Source organism: Pan troglodytes, chromosome 6, assembly GCF_028858775.2.
Source record: "Pan troglodytes isolate AG18354 chromosome 6, NHGRI_mPanTro3-v2.0_pri, whole genome shotgun sequence".
NCBI classification, from domain to species: Eukaryota; Metazoa; Chordata; class Mammalia; order Primates; family Hominidae; genus Pan; species Pan troglodytes.
Genome location: NC_072404.2, coordinates 32032391 through 32051725, shown reverse-complemented (window position 1 = coordinate 32051725; position 19335 = coordinate 32032391). Strand labels below are relative to the sequence as shown.

Genomic DNA, 19335 nt, shown 5'->3' with positions numbered 1-19335 from the left:
CGGTTTTTGCCTTTTACTTTTCTCATCACGATTGTTAAAGACTTTGATGGCTAAATTAAGAAGGTCTGTTTGTGGGGTTTGAGGGCCGTCATCAAGCTTCTGAAGCTTGCGCCGAATATCGGGGTGGATTGGGAGATGAACCGAAGGTTTAAGATAGTGTTTCCTGCTGAGGGTTTGAAGGGAGAAGGGGGGTTGTGTTAACAGGCAGTGGAGGATAGATAGGGGCGTAAGGTGGCGGGATGGGTTTACAAGCCTCAGGAGAGGGCAGTTGTGGACGAGAATAGGTACAAGCAATACTAGAATTGTCCTGAGGGGGGATGGTGTAGGAAAAGAAGTGGATACAGCTGACTGGGAAGATGGCGGCTGAGAAGACAATGAGGAGGCTTTGGCGGTTAAAGAAGACAGTTGAGAGGAAAAGGTAGGGGCTGGGAGGGGTGGACAGCAGTCAGCTGGATTAAACGAGGAAAAAGAGGTAGGCTTGGGAGGAGAAAGGCGATCTGGGCCATGGGAATGAAGGAGGAGGATTTGAACAGTTGAGCAAGAACCGCAGAGGTCGGGTTGTGATCTGAGTGCAAAAAGGCCTGGACATAAGGAATTTCTTCCCATTTCTCCAGTCGTCGGCAATAATTACTTAAATCAGTTAAAATTGTAAGGTTGAATGTTCTATTTACGGGCTATTTGGACCTGTTATTTAATTGGTACTGCTGCCAGGCTGTATTGCAAAAAAAAAAAAAAGGCGCTTAGGGTGGATATTTTGCCTGAGGCCTAAGGTTTGCAGGTTTTTTATGAGGCAGCCTAGAGTACTGTTTTTTGGAATGGAAGACCAGGAGTTTCCTATAACAGAGGGTAGGCTCAGGAGAACAGGGAAAAAGGAGACCGTCCTGGACAGCCGGAGGTGAGACCATAAAAGGAGCAACCGTCACCGCTGCCATTTTCGTTTCCGGAACGGGATCAAATGGCTTAGAGGCGTCCCCGTAAGACCAGATGATCAGTGAGTGCCTGGCACACACCAGAGCCTTCTTGGACCAACGTTGGATTTTCGGACCGAAGAAACCGAGAGGCCATGCGAATTTTTCCCTGTTAACTGGGCTCCCGGAGAAACCATTAGTCGAGACCAGTGACCGAGGTGCATGCACAGAGAGGCGACTGAGGCTGAGGAGCTTCCGTTGTCCGGCTGCCTATAATCCCAGCATTTTGGGAGGCTAAGGCAGGCGGGTCGTTTGAGCCCAGGAGTTCCAACCTGAGCAACACGGCAAAACCCCATATCTATTAAAATACAAAAAAATTAGCCGGGTGTAGTGGCACATGCCTGTAGTCCCAGCTACTCAGGGGGCTTAGGTGGGAGGATCACCTGAGCCTGGGGAGGTCGAGGCTGTGGTGAGCCTCACACCACTGCACTCCAGCCTGGGTGACAGAGTGAGATCCTCGTATCAAAAAAAAAAAAAGTACAGTCTGTTAAATTTTAAAATGCATATAACTTTTCATGTAACAATTTCACTGTTAGGAATATGGTGTAGCTTTTACTTATGCATAAATCCTTTATGCAGAAGATTTATATCCAAAGAGATTCACTATAGCGTTGTTTGGAAACAATATAAATGTCCATCACCAGAGGATTGGTTAAATAAATAAATAGAATATTAGCGAATAAAAAATGAGTTAGTTACAAACTGAAAAGAAATGACTTTCAAGGTGAATTTTGACTACTTGGTTTATAATTATATAGAGAGACTATCCCTGTGCTTACACAACCCAGGAAAGACATAGGAGAAATGATGATAGTTGGCAGCTGTGGGCAAACCAATTGGGAATCACACCAGCTCAGGGACCAGGTAGATAAGATCTGCTTAGTATCACCTATGATAGGGAATCATGCAAAACCTTTTGACCCCTGTCTCTTTGTATCCAGAAATTCCCACCCCACTACAATGAAAATAATTTAGGATAATGTGGATTAAATTAAGCAAACAGGCTGGGGAACCAGACCATCTGGGTTTGAATTCCAGCTCCATTGCTTATAAGTTGTGCAACTTCGGGCAAGTTATTTAACTTCTTTGTGATACAATATTCTTATCTGAAAAAATTAGGATCATAAACAGTACATATTCATATTCAGAAAGTTGTAGGGAATTTGAATGAATTACTAAGTCTAGGAAATTTTGTTTCTGGCACATAGTAACTCAAAAAATGTGAGTTATTATTAGTAGTAGTAGTAATATTAGACCTAGAGAGAGGGAGGGAAGACAGGGTCTAAGTCTGGCAATCTTTTTTTTTTTTTTTTTTTGGAGGCAGGGTCTTGCTCTGTCGCCCAGGCTAGAGTACAGTGGCATGATCTTGGCTCACTGCAACCTCCACCTCCTGGGTTCAAGCGAGTCTCCTGCCTCGGCCTCCTGAGTAGCTGGGATTACAGGCGTGTGCTACCACGCTTGGCTAATTTTTGTATTTTAACAGAGATAGGGTTTTGCCATGTTGGCCAGGCTGGTCTCAAACTCCTGACCTCAGGTGATCCGCCTGCCTCGGCCTCCCAAAGTGCTGGGATTATAGGCATGAGCCACTGCCCCTGGTCCTGGCAGTCTTAAGACAAGGACACTTGATTTTTACTATGTAAACATGAGTAATGTTTGATTTTTTTTTTTTTAAACCATGTACATGATTTTCTTTAGGGGAAAAGGAATTATTCTACAGAATAAAAAAAAAAAAAAAAAGGCCAGGTCATGGTAGATGTGAATGAACTATCCCACTCCATCCCAGGGTATACTTGGCAGATCATTCATTCATTCATGAGCATCAGGGCCAGGTTCCCTCTCCTGGTCTTTCTGTCTCTCAGTCTCCTCCCTCAACTCCAGCCCTCACGCTGGTCAGCAAAGTTTTATTGGCTCTCTCAAATGCATATAGAATAAAGTAGTAATTAAAAAACAAAATAAAATGAGGAACTGGGGCTTTTGTTTGTTAGTTTGACCTATCTGTTTGGCAACAATTAAAAAGACAAAAAGTGCCTATTTTGGTAAATACGTTGGTGGGCGGATCTCCTGAGCCCAGGAATTTGAGACCAGCCTGGCCAACATGGCAAAACCCAGTTTCTACTAAAAATACAAAAATTAACTAGGTGTGGTGGCATCCGCTTGTGGTCCCAGCTACTCAGGAGGCTCACTTGAGCCCAGGAGGTGGAGGCTGCAGTGAGCCCAGATAGCGCCAGTGCACTCCAGCCTAAGCAACAAAGCCAGACTCTGTCTCAAAAAATAAAATAATAATAATAAAAGTAAAAAGCAGTTATGAAATAACATATATGTTTTTATTTTTGTTCTAAAAAACCAATATATGTATCTTTTTGTCTACTGCACTTTCTTGCAAGTGTGTGCTCTTTTTTTTTAAAATCCATCTATCATCTATCTATCTCTACGTTATTATCTGAAAAAGTCCTAGAAAGATATTGACAAAAAATTAGGGAGTAGGGTTGGGAGAAGCAGGGCTTTTACTCTACTGGTTTTCACTTTGGTACAGCTTGATTACTTTTCTTTCTTTTTTTTTTTTTTTAACAATTAACATACATATATCAATTTTATGATTTCTTATTTCTATTTTGAAATAACAAAAATATATTGTTTGGAGCTTATAAATAGGAGTTTACATTGATGATGGAAGTGTAAATTCCAACAATATGTACAAACATAATTTGGCATTATGTTCCAAAATCCTTAAAAATGTGCATACTACATGATGGTAGCAATTTTACTTGAAGGAATTTATACTAAAGAAGCAAATAAAAATGCCCATCAAGATGCCTAATAATAGCCTGGGCAATATGGTGAAGCCCCACCTCTACAAAAAGATATGCATGCCTGTAGTCTCAGCTACTAGGGAGGCTGAGGTAGAAGGACTGGTTGAGCCCAGGGAGGTTGAGGGTGCAGTGAGCCTTGATCATGCCATTGCACTCCAGCCTGAGCAAAAAAGTGAGATCCTGTTTCAAAAAAAAAAAAGTCCAGGCATGGTGGCTCACGCCTGTAATTCCAGCTACTCAGGACGCTGAGGCACGAGAATTGCTTGAACCAGGAGATGTAGGCTGCAGTGGGCCAAAGTTGCACAGCTGCACCCCAGCTTGGGCAACACAGCGAGACACACACACACAAAAGCTGCCTAATAGAAGGGTTTTGTTTTGTTTTTGAGGCATGGTCTCACTCTGTTGTCCAGGCTGGAGTGCAGTGGCCCAATCAGCTCACTGTAGCCTCTGCCTCCCAGGTTCATGTGATCCTCCCACCTCAGCCTCCCAAGTAGCTGGGATTACAGGCACACACCACCATACCCAGCTAAGTTTTTGTATTTTTTGTAGGGATGAGGTTTCGCCACACTGCCCAAGCTGGTCTCAAATTTCTGGGCTTAAGCAATCCACCCACCTTTGCCTCCCAAAGTGCTAGGATTATAGGCATAAGCCACTGTGCCCGGCCAAGAGCAGGGCTTTGCCATGTTGGCCAGGCTGGTCTTGAATTCCTGACCTCAAGTGATCCTCCCCTCTCAGCCTCCCAAAGTGCTGGAATTATAGGCATGAGCAACCATGCCCGGCCATAAAAAATACTTTTTCTTTTTTTATGTGTGAGACAGGGTCTTGCTCTGTCACCAAGGCTAGAATGCAGTGGCGCGATCTCAGCTCACTGCAGCCTTGACCTCCTGAGCTCAAGCAACTCTCCTACCTCTGCCTCCAGAGTAGAAGGTATATGCCACTACACTTGGCTAATTTTTAAATTGTTTGTAGAGACAGGGTCTCCCTATGTTGGTCAGGCTGGTCTTGAACTCCTTGGCTCAAGTGATTCTCCGACCTCAGCCTCCCAAAGCGCTGGGATTACAGGCAACAGCCACTGCACCTGGCTGAAAAAAAGTTGTTAGTAATATTTCTGAGTACAACATTTCCTGCTTTGCTTTTAATAATATACTGTAAATACTCAGTCTCCACTCTGCAGCTGACTATGAAGGTGTTTATAATAACAGCTAATGACTGTGCGAAGCTTACCTTTTTTACTTTGTATTAAATCCAGCTTTCTGGGTTTTTTTCTCTCAGTTATGCTTGTGTTTTTCCATATTCCTATGGTGAAGTCAAGAGTAGGCACTGGAGCCTGTTGTCATGGATATAGATGACACTAAGTTGGTGAAAAGTATTCAGTGACGAGAAAATATGATTATTTAGTCTCTGATATGAAGTAGTCCTTTTCTTAAAAAAAAAAAAAAATTGGGCCAATGAAAGAAAATTTGACAATGGCTTCTGTAGATTATTTTAGGCTTTTATTTTTCTTTATTTAATTATATGGCTAAGAGAGAAGTCTGGTGTGTGAAGGTCAAACCTGGAGGTGATACAAAGCCATACCCTAAATTCTGATCTTAGCTCTATCACTAGTTAGGTATGTCTGAGGCCTCTAAGTCCCTCTTTCCAAAAGCTTTAAAAACAATGACTTAGCCAAGTCTCCTACCATTCAGCATAGTGCCCTAGATCCGGAGAATGCTATTTAATAGCTCTTTTAAAATCTTTTTGCATGCAGGTTCTTATGTCCTCAGAGTATTATATATTTTGTTTTTTATTTTTATTTTTTCTTTATTTATCTTTTTGAGATGGAGTCTCGCTCTGTCACCCAGGCTGGAGTGCAATGGTGTGATCTTGGCTCACTCTGCTTCCTGGGTTCAAGCGATTCTCCTGCCTTAGCCTCCCAAGTAGCTGGGATTACAAACACGCACCACCATGCCTGGCTAATTTTTGTATTTTTAGTAGAGATGGGGTTTTGCCATGTTGGCCAGGCTGGTCTTGAACTCCTAACATCAGGTGATCAACTCTCCTCGGCCTCCCAAAGTCCTGGGATTATAGGCATGAGCCACCAGCGTGGCTGGAGTATTATATATTCTGAAAATAGCAAGGTTATGTCATTTACAGATGATGAAACTGAGAAAGAGATAGATTAAAAGTTGGCCAATGTTTGACTAGATTGTGAGACAAGAGATCCAAAACCTGAACTTTCCAGCCCCTGAAACACTTACTGTCACAGGAAAAATATATAAGGGACAAATGTTTGTGAAGTGTCTCTCATCAGCAATGTCTACATCTGGAACAGTATAGTTTATCAACCTGTAACACTATCTTTTCCAATTTCTATGTTCTTCATCAAAATTCTTTCAAATGGCTGCATTAAGAGTTCATACTGGCCGTGTGTGGTGGCTCACGCCTGTAATCCCAGCACTTTGGGAGGCCAAGGTGGGAGGATTGCTTGAGATCAGGAGTTTGAGACCAACCTGGGCAACATGGTGAAACTCCATCTTTACAAAAAATACAAAAATTAGCTGGGCATGGTGGCGTGCCTCTATAGTCCCAGATACTTGGGAGGTGGAGGTGGGAGGATCACTTGAGCTTGGGAGGTGGAGTTTGCAGTGAGTGAGTGGAGATCGCGCCATTGCACTCCAGCCTAGGCGACAGAGCCAGACCTTGTTTCCAAAAAAAAAAAAAAAAGAAAAAAAAAAACCAACCAAACAAACAAAAAACAGTTCGTACTATAGCTGTGCCATAGTTTACCATTTTCCTGGTGTTGAGTATTTTGCTGGGTGTGTGCCATTTGGACTTTATTTTTATACATCATTTATAGTTTTGGAGAAGTAGGAGTTCAATAGACAGTTATTGACCAAGACATCAACCCCCGAAGACAGTTGAGAGGAGTTGCTTAAGGGTTTTCTCTCTTCTCTGTCTCAGCAGACACCCTAAACCTCTCAGAGTTTCAGGGGTATAATTAGAATCTTTTGAAGACTGACATGGATGTTAATTCCTCATTAGTAAAGGGATAAGCACTATAGGAGCCATCTAATGAGGTACCAGCTCTCCTTGGAGAATTATTCATTTGCTTGCTTTTCTCTCCTGTTTCTCCCACCCCCATGCTGATGGTCCGTTAGATTAACAAAACTAGCTGCATCCAGTTTTTTTTAAAGCATTTTCTCTCTGAAAGACAAGGAAATTGTCTTAGTCCATTCAGTCTGCTATAACAAAATACCATAAACTGGGTGATTTATAAACAACAGAAATTTATTTCTCACAGTTGCGGAGGTGGGAATTCAAGGCAGATTTGGTGTCTGGTAAGGGCTGGCTTCCTGGTTCATGGATGGCCATCTTGTGGCTGTAACCTCACATGGGGGAAGCAGCTAATGAGCTATCTGGGGCCTCTTGTATAAGGGCATTAATCCCTTCATAAGGGCTCTGCCCCACCGTGAACATTATAATCATCTCTCAAAGACCCACATCCTAATATCATCACCTTGAAGGTTAGAATTTCAACATAGGAATTTTGGGAGTGGGGACAGAAACATTCACTGCATTGCAGAAGGTATATGTATTAGTTACCTATTGCTACATAATAAATTACCCCCAAATTTAGCAGATTAAAACAACAAACTTCTATTATTTCACACAGTTTCTGAGAGTGTCAAGAATCCAGGGGTGGCTTAGCTGAGTGGTTCTGAGTGTCTTTCATGAGGCTATAGTCAAGCTATTGGCTGGAGCTGCCATCATCTCAAGACTTGACTGGGGCTGGGGAATCAGCTTCTAGGCTCACACACACAGTTGCTGGCAGGCATGGTTTGTTCACTGCCTGTTGGCTGGAGCCTTCAGTTCTTCAACAGGTAGTTCTCTCCATAAGACTGCTTAGCACATGGCAGCTTGCCTCCCTGACAGCAAGTGATCTGAGGTTGGGAGTGGAAGCAGGGAGAGCACGCAAGACAGAAGCTGCAATCTTTTATAACCTACTCTTGCAGAAGTGACATACCATCTTTTCTGCTGCACGTTTTTGGTCACACAGACCAAGGCTGGTACAATGTGAGAAAGGAATACCCACGGCTGTGAATACCTAGAGGAGGAATCATTGAGGGAGATCTTGGAAGCTGGCTATCACAGCATCCAGCCAAGCCCTATTGCCTCTACAAACCACTCTTACCTCCTGAGGATCAGTAGAAACAGGGAAACACAATTTCACGCTTTAACAATGAGCATCCCGCTTAGTCACTCTGGAAACTGGAAACTTACCCATGGTTTGCCAAGTCCTGTGTGGTTTGTAGAGGCATATGTTGGAGGGAGTGGAAACTTCTTTGCTCTCTCAATGATATTTAATTAGCATTTTGCCACATTTTCTGTTATGTTTGTCTGGTCTTCATAATAGGTCTTCATTTCCCCACTGAAGTAACTAACTTTATATAAAATTCCACCAGCTCTCTATTTATAAAATTACTGGGCTTTTTAACATTAAATATTTTTTTCCCTGAGGGTTGCCAACTTAAATATGGTAACTTTTCATAGAGTCTTTGTGTTAGTTTGGGCTTAAATTCACATACTTCAGCATGTATGAGAAAAGACATACACATATGTATTAATCCATTCTCATAATGCTATAAGAAATACCTGGGACTGGGTAATTTATAAGGAAAAAAGGTTTAGGCCAGGCACGGTGGTTCACGTCTGTAATCCTAGCATAATCCTAGCACTTTGGGAGGCCAAGGCAGGCAGATTCCTTGAGGCCAAGAGTTTGAGACCAGCCTGGCCAACATGGCAAAACCCCACTTCTACTAAAAATACAAAAATTAGCCAGGCGTGGGGGCATGAGCCTGTGGTCCCAGCTACTCTGAGGCTAGGAAGTGGAGGTTGCAGTGAGCCAATATTGCACCACTGCACTCTAGTCTGGGTGACAGAGTGAGATTCCGTCTCAAAAAAAAAAAAAAAAAAAAAAAAAAGGTTTAATTGGCTCATGATTCTGCAGGCTGAACAAGAAGCGTAGCAGTTTCTGCTGCTAGGGAAGCCTCAGGAAACTGACAATCATGGCGGAAGGCAAAGGTGGGGCAGCACTTCACATGGCCAAAGAAGGAACAAGAGGCTAGGGAGATGTGCCATGCACTTTTTTAAAAAATTATTTTTATTTATTATTATTATTATTTTCTGAGATGGAGTCTTGCTCTGTCACCCACGCTGAAATGCAGTGGCACAATCTCAGCTCACTGAAACCTCTGCTTCCCGGGTTCAAGCGATTCTCCTGTCTCATCCTCTTGAGTAGCTGGGACTACAGGCGCCCACCACCACGCCCGGCTAATTTTTGTATTTTTAGTGGAGATGGGGTTTCACCATATTGGTCAGGCTGGTCTCAAACTCCTGACCTTGTGATCTGCCCACCTTGGCCTCCCAAAGTGCTGGGATTACATGCATGAGTCACCGCATCCGGCCTACTTATTATTTTTTCTTATACTTATTTCAGATTCTCAAGTGTCACACACCTTTAAACAACCAGATCTCACAATAACTCACTCACTATCATGAGAACAGCACTGGGGGGATGGTGCCAACCCATTCATCAGAACTATGCCCACATGATCCAGTCACCTCCCACCAGGCCCCACCTCTAATACGGGGGATTACAATTCGACATGAGATTTGGTGGGGACACAGATCCAAACCGTATCAGCAAACTATTGTGGGCATTTCAGTGAATATTAGAATACAGGCCAGCCACAGTGGCTCATGCCTATAATCCCAGTACTTTGGGAGGCCAAGGCAGGAGGATCCTTTGAGCCCAGGGGTTTGAGACCAGCTTGGGCAACATGGTGAAATTCTGTCTCTACAGAAAAATACAAAAATTAGCCGTGTGTGGTGGCATGCATCTGCAGTCCCAGCTGCTCAGGAGGCTGAGGTGGGAGATTGCTTGAGCCCAGAAGATGGAGGTTGCATTGAGCCATGATCGTGTCACTGCACTCCAGCCTGGGTGACACAGCAAGATCCTGTCTCAAAATTAGTAAATAAGTAAAAAATAAAAAAAGAATGCAGATATATATATATATAATTTATTCTTAAATTCACTTATGCCTAAATAAAAGCTGCTATTAGCTAACTCACAATGTAAATTAAAAATCTGGATAAGAATCATTTACAACCAATATTCTACAAAAAGTGATATAAAATCCCGAAAAAAATAACACTTCTGTTTCCACATTGTAGCATATGGTCCCAGGCATTCTGTTTCTCAATAAAGGATATGAATGCCCAATGAAGGATATTATCTGTGATGTTAATAATGCAATCTTGGGTAATTGCTCTTTCCAATTAAAAAAGAACTATACAAGGCCAGGTGCGGTGGCTCATGCCTGTAATCCCAGCACTTTGGGAGGCTGAGGCATGTGGATCATCTGACGTCAGGAGTTCAAGACAAGCCTGGCCAACATGGTGAAAACCTGTCTCTGCTCAAAATACAAAAAATTAGCCAGGCGTGGTGGCGGGCACCTGTAATCCCAGCTACTCAAGAGGCTGAGGCAGGAGAATCACTTGAACCCGGGAGGCAGAGGTTGCGGTGAGCTGAGATCGTGCCATTGCACTCCAACCTGGGCAACAAGAGCAAAACTCCATCTCAAAAAATAAATAATAAAGTAAAAAAGAACTATACATAAAATAATTTTTGATTTATGGTTTAGTTTGCTCATCTTTTCCTCACCAATATTTTTGCACAATTCGAGTACTACTGCATACTCTTTAAGGAAATACACCCACTGTTGCAGGACTCAAGAGATTCCTTTCTCTGCCTTTATGCAGATGGAGAAATGACTTCTGATATCCTTTGAAACCATGAGCTGTGTCCTAGGTCTGGAGTTCTGCCTTCTAGCCAGGAGTGTGTCACTTTCTGCACCTGGCACACTTATCAACTTTTAGCCTTTCTTCTGCTACCTCATTTCTACTGTCCCCATTCACATTGTGTCCTTGCCCCTCTGTGCCACCAAGTCGTCCAAGTAGGGACGCTTGCTGGACTTTTGCTCTAGTCTCTTTCACCTTCTACGTGCAGTCATCAGCAGGCCCTGCTTCTGCTTACCCATTCCTATCTCCAACAATCAGAGTCTAAGCCAGCTCTTCATTTCCTCTTCCCACAGCCCCCATTGTAACGCACCTTCCTGCATACAGTGTTCTTGCTGCGTCATGTTCCTCCAGCTCCAGACTTATCTGGCCCCTAAAGATGGCCACTGCTGACAAAGTGTATGCCTATCATTCAGCCATTACAGTGTTCATGTCCTCACTTATGATGGTGGACACACAGCTTGGCACTATGCTTCTTGTATGTCCTCTCCCATAGACTGAATTCTAGTTTCTTCAAAGTAAGAAGCATTAGGGTAATAACAGTGGCCAAGGACTGTGGCAGATGCTTTACAGATACCAGTGATTTTTGTCTACCAGGGGAGATTTGGCAATGTCAGGAGATGGTTTTCATTGTCACAACTGGAGGGGGCGCTACTGGCATCTAGTGGGTAGAGTCCAGGAATACTGTTTAACATTCTGCAATCCACAGGACAGTCTCCACAACAAAACATTCTCCAACTCAAAATGTCAATAGTTCCGAAGTTGAGAAACCCTGATTATATGCTCATTTAGTTTTTTATTTTTAGGAGACGGAGTCTTGCTCTGTCACCCAGGCTGGAGTGCAGTGGCTCAGTCTTGGCTCACTGCAACCCTGCAACCTCTGCCTACAGGGTTCAAGCAATTCTCCTGCCTCAGCCTCCCTAGTAGCTGGGATTACAGGCAAGTGCCACCACGCCTGGTTAATTTTTGTATTTTTAGTACAGACAGGGTTTCACCATGTTGGTGAGGCTGGTCTCAAACTCCTGACCTCATGATCCACCAGCCTCGGCCTCTCAAAGTGCTGGGATTATAGGCATAAGCCACTGTGTCCAGCCTTCTTCTTCTTCTTCTTCTTCTTTTTTTTTTTTTTTTTTTTGAGATGGAGTCTCGCTCTGTCGCCTAGGCTGGAGTTGCAGTGGTACGATCTCGGCTCACTGCAACCTCTGCCTCCCCAGTTCAAGCCATCCTCCTGCCAGCCTCCTGAGTAGTTGGGACCACAGGCATGCACCACCACTCCTGTTTAATTTTTTGTATTTTTAGTAGAGATGGGGTTTCACCATGTTGGCCAGGCTGGTCTCAAACTCCTGACCTCAAGCAATCTGCCTGCCTCGGCCTTCCAATGTGCTGGGATTACAGGCATGAGCCACTGCGATCGGTGTTATTTAGTCTTTATAAAAGCCCCACAAGGATCTGATAACCTCCTTTCCCAGATAAAGAGGCTGTTGCTTTCCTCAGTTTCCTTTTCCAGAAAACTGAGACTATTTTCCCTAGCTCCCTGGGTGGAACTAGTATTTGCATTCAAGACTCTGCCTAGAGAGTCTGCTCTTTTTTCCACCACCTCCATCTTGGTGGAAGCATCTACTGACTGCCAATCAGGAGCAGCTAGGGTAGCACTGAGGCTGCTGCATGACTGTGTTGTTCAAACTGTAGCTTCTGATTTATTCGTGGGTTATGCGTGAAATTAGTGGTGATCTGTGACCAGCAAAAATAGCAACAGCCACAGCAATTGTAATAATACAAGATAAGAAAGACTAGAAAACATATAGAAATATCGTTTGGTAAAACTTTAGTTTCAGATATACGTGTGGTAGAGTATATGCTCTATGTTAATGTAAAATAAATTTATTTATTTTATTTGAGAGTGGGTCTCACTCTGTGGTCCAGGCTGGAGTGCAGTGGTGCCATCTTGCAACCTCTGCCTCCTGGGTTCAAGTGATCCTCCCACTTCAGCCTGCTGAGTAGCTGAGATTACAGGCGCACGCCACCACGCCCAGCTAATTTTTGTGTTTTAGTAGAGACAGGGTTTTGCCTTCTTGCCCAGGCTGGTCTTGAACTCCTGGGCTCAAGCGATCCACCTGCCTCGACCTCCCAAAGTGCTGGGATTACAGGTGTGAGCCACTGTGACTGGCCAGCAGAATTTATTTCTTCTTAATATTTGCCATCAAAATGTTTGATAAACATGTTCTATGCACTAAGAAACCCTTACTCCAATCCCTGAGGATAGATGATTTTTTGTACCTTGAATCCAACTTGATCCAACTCATGGGAGATAGGAAGGAAAAGGTGAAACTGGGTTAATTATATACTGGAGACGTCATCTCCCCAGTAATTATATTTACTAAGCATCTGCTCTACTTGGGTCTATTCTAGGCAGCAAAGATACAGTGGAGAACAAAACAGTGAAACTCTATTGGAGTTTACATTCTGGTGGGGGCTAGCAGTCAACAGTCAGGTAGATAGAGGGAGAGAAGAAAGTATCCACCTAATAAAGACTGCAGTCACTTTCAGAGCTGTGATCTGCATAGACACCTCCTCCCCTGACATCCAAACAGTCATCCCGTTCACAGGCTGCATCTTGGTTTCTCTCTTTCTTTCTTTTTTTTTTTTTTGAGAGTCTCCCTCTGTCACCCAGGCTGGAGTTCAGTGGCATGATCTCAGCACTGCAACCTCTGCCTCCTGGGTTCCAGTGATTCTCCTGCCTCAGCTTCCCAAGTAGCTGGGATTACAGGTACCTGCCACCACGCCTGGCTAATTTTTATGTTTTTAGTAGAGATGGGGCTTCACCATGTTGGTCAGGCTGGTCTCAAACTCCTAGCCTTAAGTGATCCACCCACCTCGGCCTCCCAAAGTGCTGGGATTACAGACATGAGCCACTGTGTCTGGCCTGCATCTTGGTTTCTGATGACTCAAATTCATATCTCCCTCCAGAATCAGTGCAGTAATCAACCTCAGCAAGCACAGAATTTAAAGAAAGGAAAAATTAAGAAAAGAAAGGGGCTGAGAACGATTGGGATATCGGATAATGTAGTCCCGAAACTACTTGAGCTTTAAAAATACTATTAATGTGCTCCAGAAATGCCATGAAGAAATAAGAATGTCATGGGGCTTTTAGCCATTTTGTTAAAAATATTACACATTTAAACAATTTTCCCTGCCTTCCAATTTATTTTATTGAAGAGTGGATTTTTTAAAAAAAGCTTTTTTGGAGTCCATCTCGTTTTTATAGATGATGACTCTACTTGAACAATGGATTCTGTATGTAGGAGCAAGGGGTTTATGAATTATTGATATGAAGTCAATAAATAATCAGACTAGTGCTTCTTTGTTGCTGTGGTACAGTAATACTGTATGATACAGATAAACCATTCATTAGAGATACTTCTACTTTCATGAGATGTCATATACACATATTAACTGCATCTGTCTAGGACTGGAAGTGTCTGGTTTGTGAAGTTAGTTGAATTTTTGGTGAATGGCAGGTAAGGACATTGCAAAGAATGAACCTGTGAGCTTAGGTGAACCTGTGAGCTTAGGTGAAAATGGCCCTTAGGGTCTGGGAGCACATGGATGTGTGGGGTACTTAGATACGTGACTGGTTGAGATTTTTTTTTTGAGATGGAGTCTTGCCCTGTCGCCCAGACTGGAGTGCAATGGGGCGATCTCGGCTCACTGCAACCTCCGCTTCCTGAGTTCAAGCGATTCTCCCACCTCAGCCTCCTGAGTATCTGGGATTACAGGCACCTGCCATCAAGCCTGGCTCATTTCTGTATTTTTAGGAGAGACGGGCTTTCTCCATGTTGGCCAGGCTGGTCTTGAACTCCTGACCTCAGGTGATTCAGCCACCTCAGCCTCCCAAAGTGCTGGGATTACAGGTGTTAACCAGTGCGCCTGGCCAACTGGTTGAGATTTTATACATATCCTCATAGAACAGTTAATCTAAACTAGATGCATGTATGCTAGGCACAGAGGCTAAAACAGTGAACAAAACATAGTGCCTGCTCCTAGGAGCTTGTCAGGGAAGTCAGGCCAATTAGCTAGCAATCACAATACCACAAGGGAAGAGGTGGTGGGGTAGAGACAGAAGCTCCTGGGAGGAGGCCTAACTCATAAACTTCTTTTGGGGGAAAAATGTAAATTAGCAAGTAGAGGGTAATTGAAAGCAATAGGAGGTTGGTAGGAGGTTGGAAGGGGTAGGTAAAAGAAAGGAGAGATCATAGAATGGCGGGGCATGTCAAAGGACTGTACATGAGCATTCTGAGGGGCACCAGGAAAACTTCAGCTTACCAGAACGCCTGTAATTCCAACAGTGAAACTTTGTGTTTGAGCATCATTTTTAGGACACTGTTAGAGTGCACATATATTAAAAGGATGGGGAAGGAAGGAGGGCAAAGTAATTTCTTAGCTTACTGATTTTACCTTGGAAAGCAGAATCCATGGTTGTGAGGGGTGGGAAACAGGACAGATGGGTTTAAAGAATACTACAGAACGCTGGGTGCGGTGGCTCACGCCTGTAATCCCAGCACTTTGGGAGGCTGAGGCGGGCGGATCACAAGGTCAGGAGTTTGAGACCAGCCTGGCCAACATGGTGAAACCCTGTCTCTACAAAAAATACAAAAATTAGCCAGGCATGGTGGCAGGTGCATGTAATCCCAGCTACTTGGGAGGCTGAGGCACGAGAATCACTTGAACCCAGGAGGTAGAGGTTGCAGTGAGCCAAGATTGCCCCACTGCACTCCAGCCTGGTGACAAAGTGAGACTCCATCTCCAAAAAAAATAAATAAATAAAAAATAAAAACTGCGGAAAAGACCTAAAGTAGGTCTTTAGTTTTAAGTCAATTTTTTTTTGTGATGAATTAATTATTTGAGAATATGTTGCAATTTTGGACCATTTGGCTTGAAATTTCTCCCCCGAAGTATTGCATTAAATTCATGCAGCCTCTTGCATCAGGTTAAGAACTCCTGTTTTGAAGTATAGGTGTGGACAATCTCCAGTGGAATGCCATGTGAGGAGACCCTAGACAGCTGTAGGGAAACCAGAGAGGGGAAAGGAAATCTCTGGAAGAGAGGAGGAACTAAAAAAGAAATTTCACAATTTTTTCAATGATCGGCCCTGGAAGGTAATGGTGCGTACTATGATAAAATGTAGGTATGCCATTGTGAATATTGCTGCAATGAACATACACAAAGACATGGAATCAACCTAAATGCCCATCAGTGATAGACTGGATAAAGAAAATGTGGTACATATACACCGTGGGATACTATGCAGCTATAAAAAGGAATAAAATCATGTCCTTTGCAGGGACATGGATGGAGTTGGAAGCCAGACTAACTCAGCAGACTAATTCGGGAACAGAAAACCAAACACTCACTTATAAGGGGGAGCTGAATGATGAGAACACATGGACACGTTGGGGGAACAACACAAAACTGGGGCCTGTCGAAGGGAGAGCATCAGGAAGAATAGCTAATGATTGCTGGGCTTAATATGTAGGTGATGGGATGATCTGTGCAGCAAACCACCATGGCACACATTTCTCTATGTAACAAACCTGCACATCCTGCACATGTACCCCTGAACTTAAAAGTTGAAGGAAAAAAAAAGAACAAAACAAAACCAAAAAAGTAGATATGCCATGTTGTAGAGACGGGGGGGTCTCACCATGTTGCCCAGGCTGGTCTCGAACTCCTAGACACAAGTGAGCTGCCCACCTCCTCCCCGCAAAATGCTAAGATTACAGGTATGAGCCACCACACCCAGCCAGGTAGAGATTCTTTTAGAGGAAAGGTTTACCTACACACCTTAATCCTGTAGAACAGTGGTCCCCAAACTTTTTGGCACCAGGGACTGGTTTCATGGAAGATAATTTTTCCATGGACATGGAACTGGGGGACGGGGAGAAAGGTTTTGGGATGAAACTGTTCATCAGTTCATCAGATCATCAGGCATTAGATTCTCATAAGGAGCTCACACCTAGATCCCTTGCATGTTCAGTTCCCAATAGGGTTCTTGATCCCATGAGAATCTAATGCTTCTGCTGATCTGACAGGAGGCAGAGCTCAGGCAGTAATGCTCGTTCCCCTGCTGCTCACCTCCTGCTGTGCAGCTCAGTTCATAACAGGCCACAGACTGAGGCCCTGGGTTTGGTGGGGGGGTCCTCTGCTGTGGAATAATGTCAAACTTTAGTTTTCAGGCCGAATCAGCCCTCTGCCTATTTCTATATGACCAGCTCTCTGTTTTATTGTGATCCAAAAACTAAGAAGGATCTTTAAATTTTTAAGTGGCTGAAAAATATAAACAACAGAATAATATTCCATGACATATGAAAATTGTATGAAATTTCAATTTCAGTGTCAGTAAAGTTTTATTAGAACACCAGCCACGCTCATTCATCTGTGGTGTTTTTGTGCTAGTGGCAGAGTTGGTAGTTACAACAGAAGCCATAATGCCCATGAAAACCTAAAATATCATCATGTGGTCCTTCAAAGTTTGCCAACCGCTGTGTTAGGATAAAGCTAGTAGGCATCAAAAGACCTAAGTGATAGTGTTGGTTATTTGGGGCTAATATCAAAGAATAACTATTTTCATAAAAACAGATCAGTTCATTTCTTATACATCACTTAGAGGAGAGAAAAATTTTTAAAAAGATCTCACCTACAGTATGACGTATATATTAATCCTTAGGAAGCCAGCCTGAGCAACATAGCAAGACCTCTTCTCTACAAAAATTGAAAAATAAAAAAAAATTAGCTGGCGTATTAGGGTTCTCTAGAGGGACAGAACTAATGGAATGAATATATATCTGTATATATATATAAATAACTTACTAAAATAATGGAATATATATATATATATGGGAGTTTAATGAGTATTAACTCACACGATCACAAGGTCCCACAATAGGCCATCTGCAGGCTGAGGAGCAAGGAGAGCCAGTCTGAATCCCAAAGCTGAAGAACTTGGAGTCTGATGTTCGAGGGCAGGAAGCATCCAGCATGGGAGAAAGATGTAGGCTGGGGGCTAGGCCTGTCTCTCTTTTCACGTTTTTCTGCCTGCTTTATATTCTAACTGTGCTGGCAGCTGATTAGATTGTGCCACCCAGATTAAGGGTGGGTCGGCCTTTCCCAGCCCACTGACTCAAATGTTAATGTCCTTTAGCAACACCCTCACAGACACACCCAGGATCAATACTTTGTATCCTTCAATCCAATCAATTTGACACTCAGTATTAACCATCAAAGCTGGGCATGGTTGCATGCTCCTGTAATCCCAGCTACTCAGGAGGCTGAGGTGGGAGGACCACTTGAGCCCAGGAATTCAAGGTTACAGTGAGCTACGATGTCACCACTGCACTCTAGCCTAAGTGGCACAGAAAGACCCTAGTTTAAAAAAGAAGAAAGAGAGAGAGAAAGCAAGCAAGAAAGCAAGCAAGCAAGAAATATTCTTAGGAAGCATATCACTAAAGCTAAGATAACTTAAAGTATGTAATAAGTCTGCACATAAATTATTAATCTAGGGTGATACCTTATTTAAAGTACAGGGGACAAATGATATGAAAATCGAGATATAATTTTATTATATTTTTCGCATCCTATCTTTTACACCCTTAGTGTAATTGTCTGTTCACTGGTGGGGACGTATAGCCATTCTGCTATACAACCAGGGTAGTTATTTATTTAAGCATCTTTGTATCTTTTATGCTACAAATGAAAGCACTGTGATGATTATATAAGGTTTTGTTTTTCTCCTAATATTTAGTTGACCACTATAGTCCAAGAGTCCTTTCTATGAGCATGAAATGTGAGGCTTCTCAGGAAAACTTCTATCCAATTCTAAAGAGTCTTTTTTTTTTTTTTCTGATACAGGGTCTTGCTGTGCCGCTCAGGCTTGAGTACGCTGGTGTGATCTCAGCTCACTGCAGCCTTGACCTCTGGGTTCAAGTGATCCTCCCATCTTGGCCTCCCAATGTGCTGGAATTACAGGCAGGAGACACTGATTTACAATCTTCTAATAAGAGTCTTTATCTTAAAGATATTTGTTTCCTGTGTTTGAGAATTAAAATGCTGGCTTTTTGCTGAATAAAAACAAGTTGGCAATAATAGTTAAATTGACATGGTAGGAGAAATTATTCTAAAAACCCACCAGTTCTTTAGTAATTTATTTTAGAAGTTTTCACTTGGGTTACCTTACAGATTTCTTTGCATTTTTATTTTGGAATTTAGCAAGTATTCTTTATTTTCTGGGGGGCAGGGACAAACCAATAAGAATCAACCAGTAAGCAAATAGTAAAAAAAAACAAAAACAAAACAGTTATAACTGCTTTCTGTCAAAAAGTTGGAGAGTCAGCCAAAGTTCAGGAATTGTTTGGAAGGTACATTTCATCCTGATTAGTTTCTCTTGACTGACACTTGGGTTCCTAGTCTGGAGGAGAATCACTGCAACCCCCGTAGGGTCAGAACAATGTATGCGGGACCCCCAAAAGACTTAACATGGAAGTCATAGTAATGAATTCCAGGGGCAATAGCTGAGGATGTGGCAGATTATGAAACAAAATTCAGAGTCTGCTGGCCAGTACTTATACATTGCATCTGGGTTCTCTGTGGTATAAGCCACCACACAGCGCAAAATACATTTCCCCAATAGTTTTTCCTTTTCTTTTCTTTTGTTTTTGAGATGGGTG

General features: G+C 42.9%; 1 long non-coding RNA gene across 1 annotated transcript; it reads left to right on the top strand.

Annotated features, from left to right (window-relative positions):
• Positions 1–261: 261 nt before the first annotated feature.
• LOC129144531 (uncharacterized) lies at positions 262–18762 on the top strand. Its single transcript, XR_008548949.1, has 2 exons — positions 262–418; positions 18521–18762. It is a non-coding gene; the product is annotated as an uncharacterized LOC129144531 (long non-coding RNA).
• Positions 18763–19335: the final 573 nt, after the last annotated feature.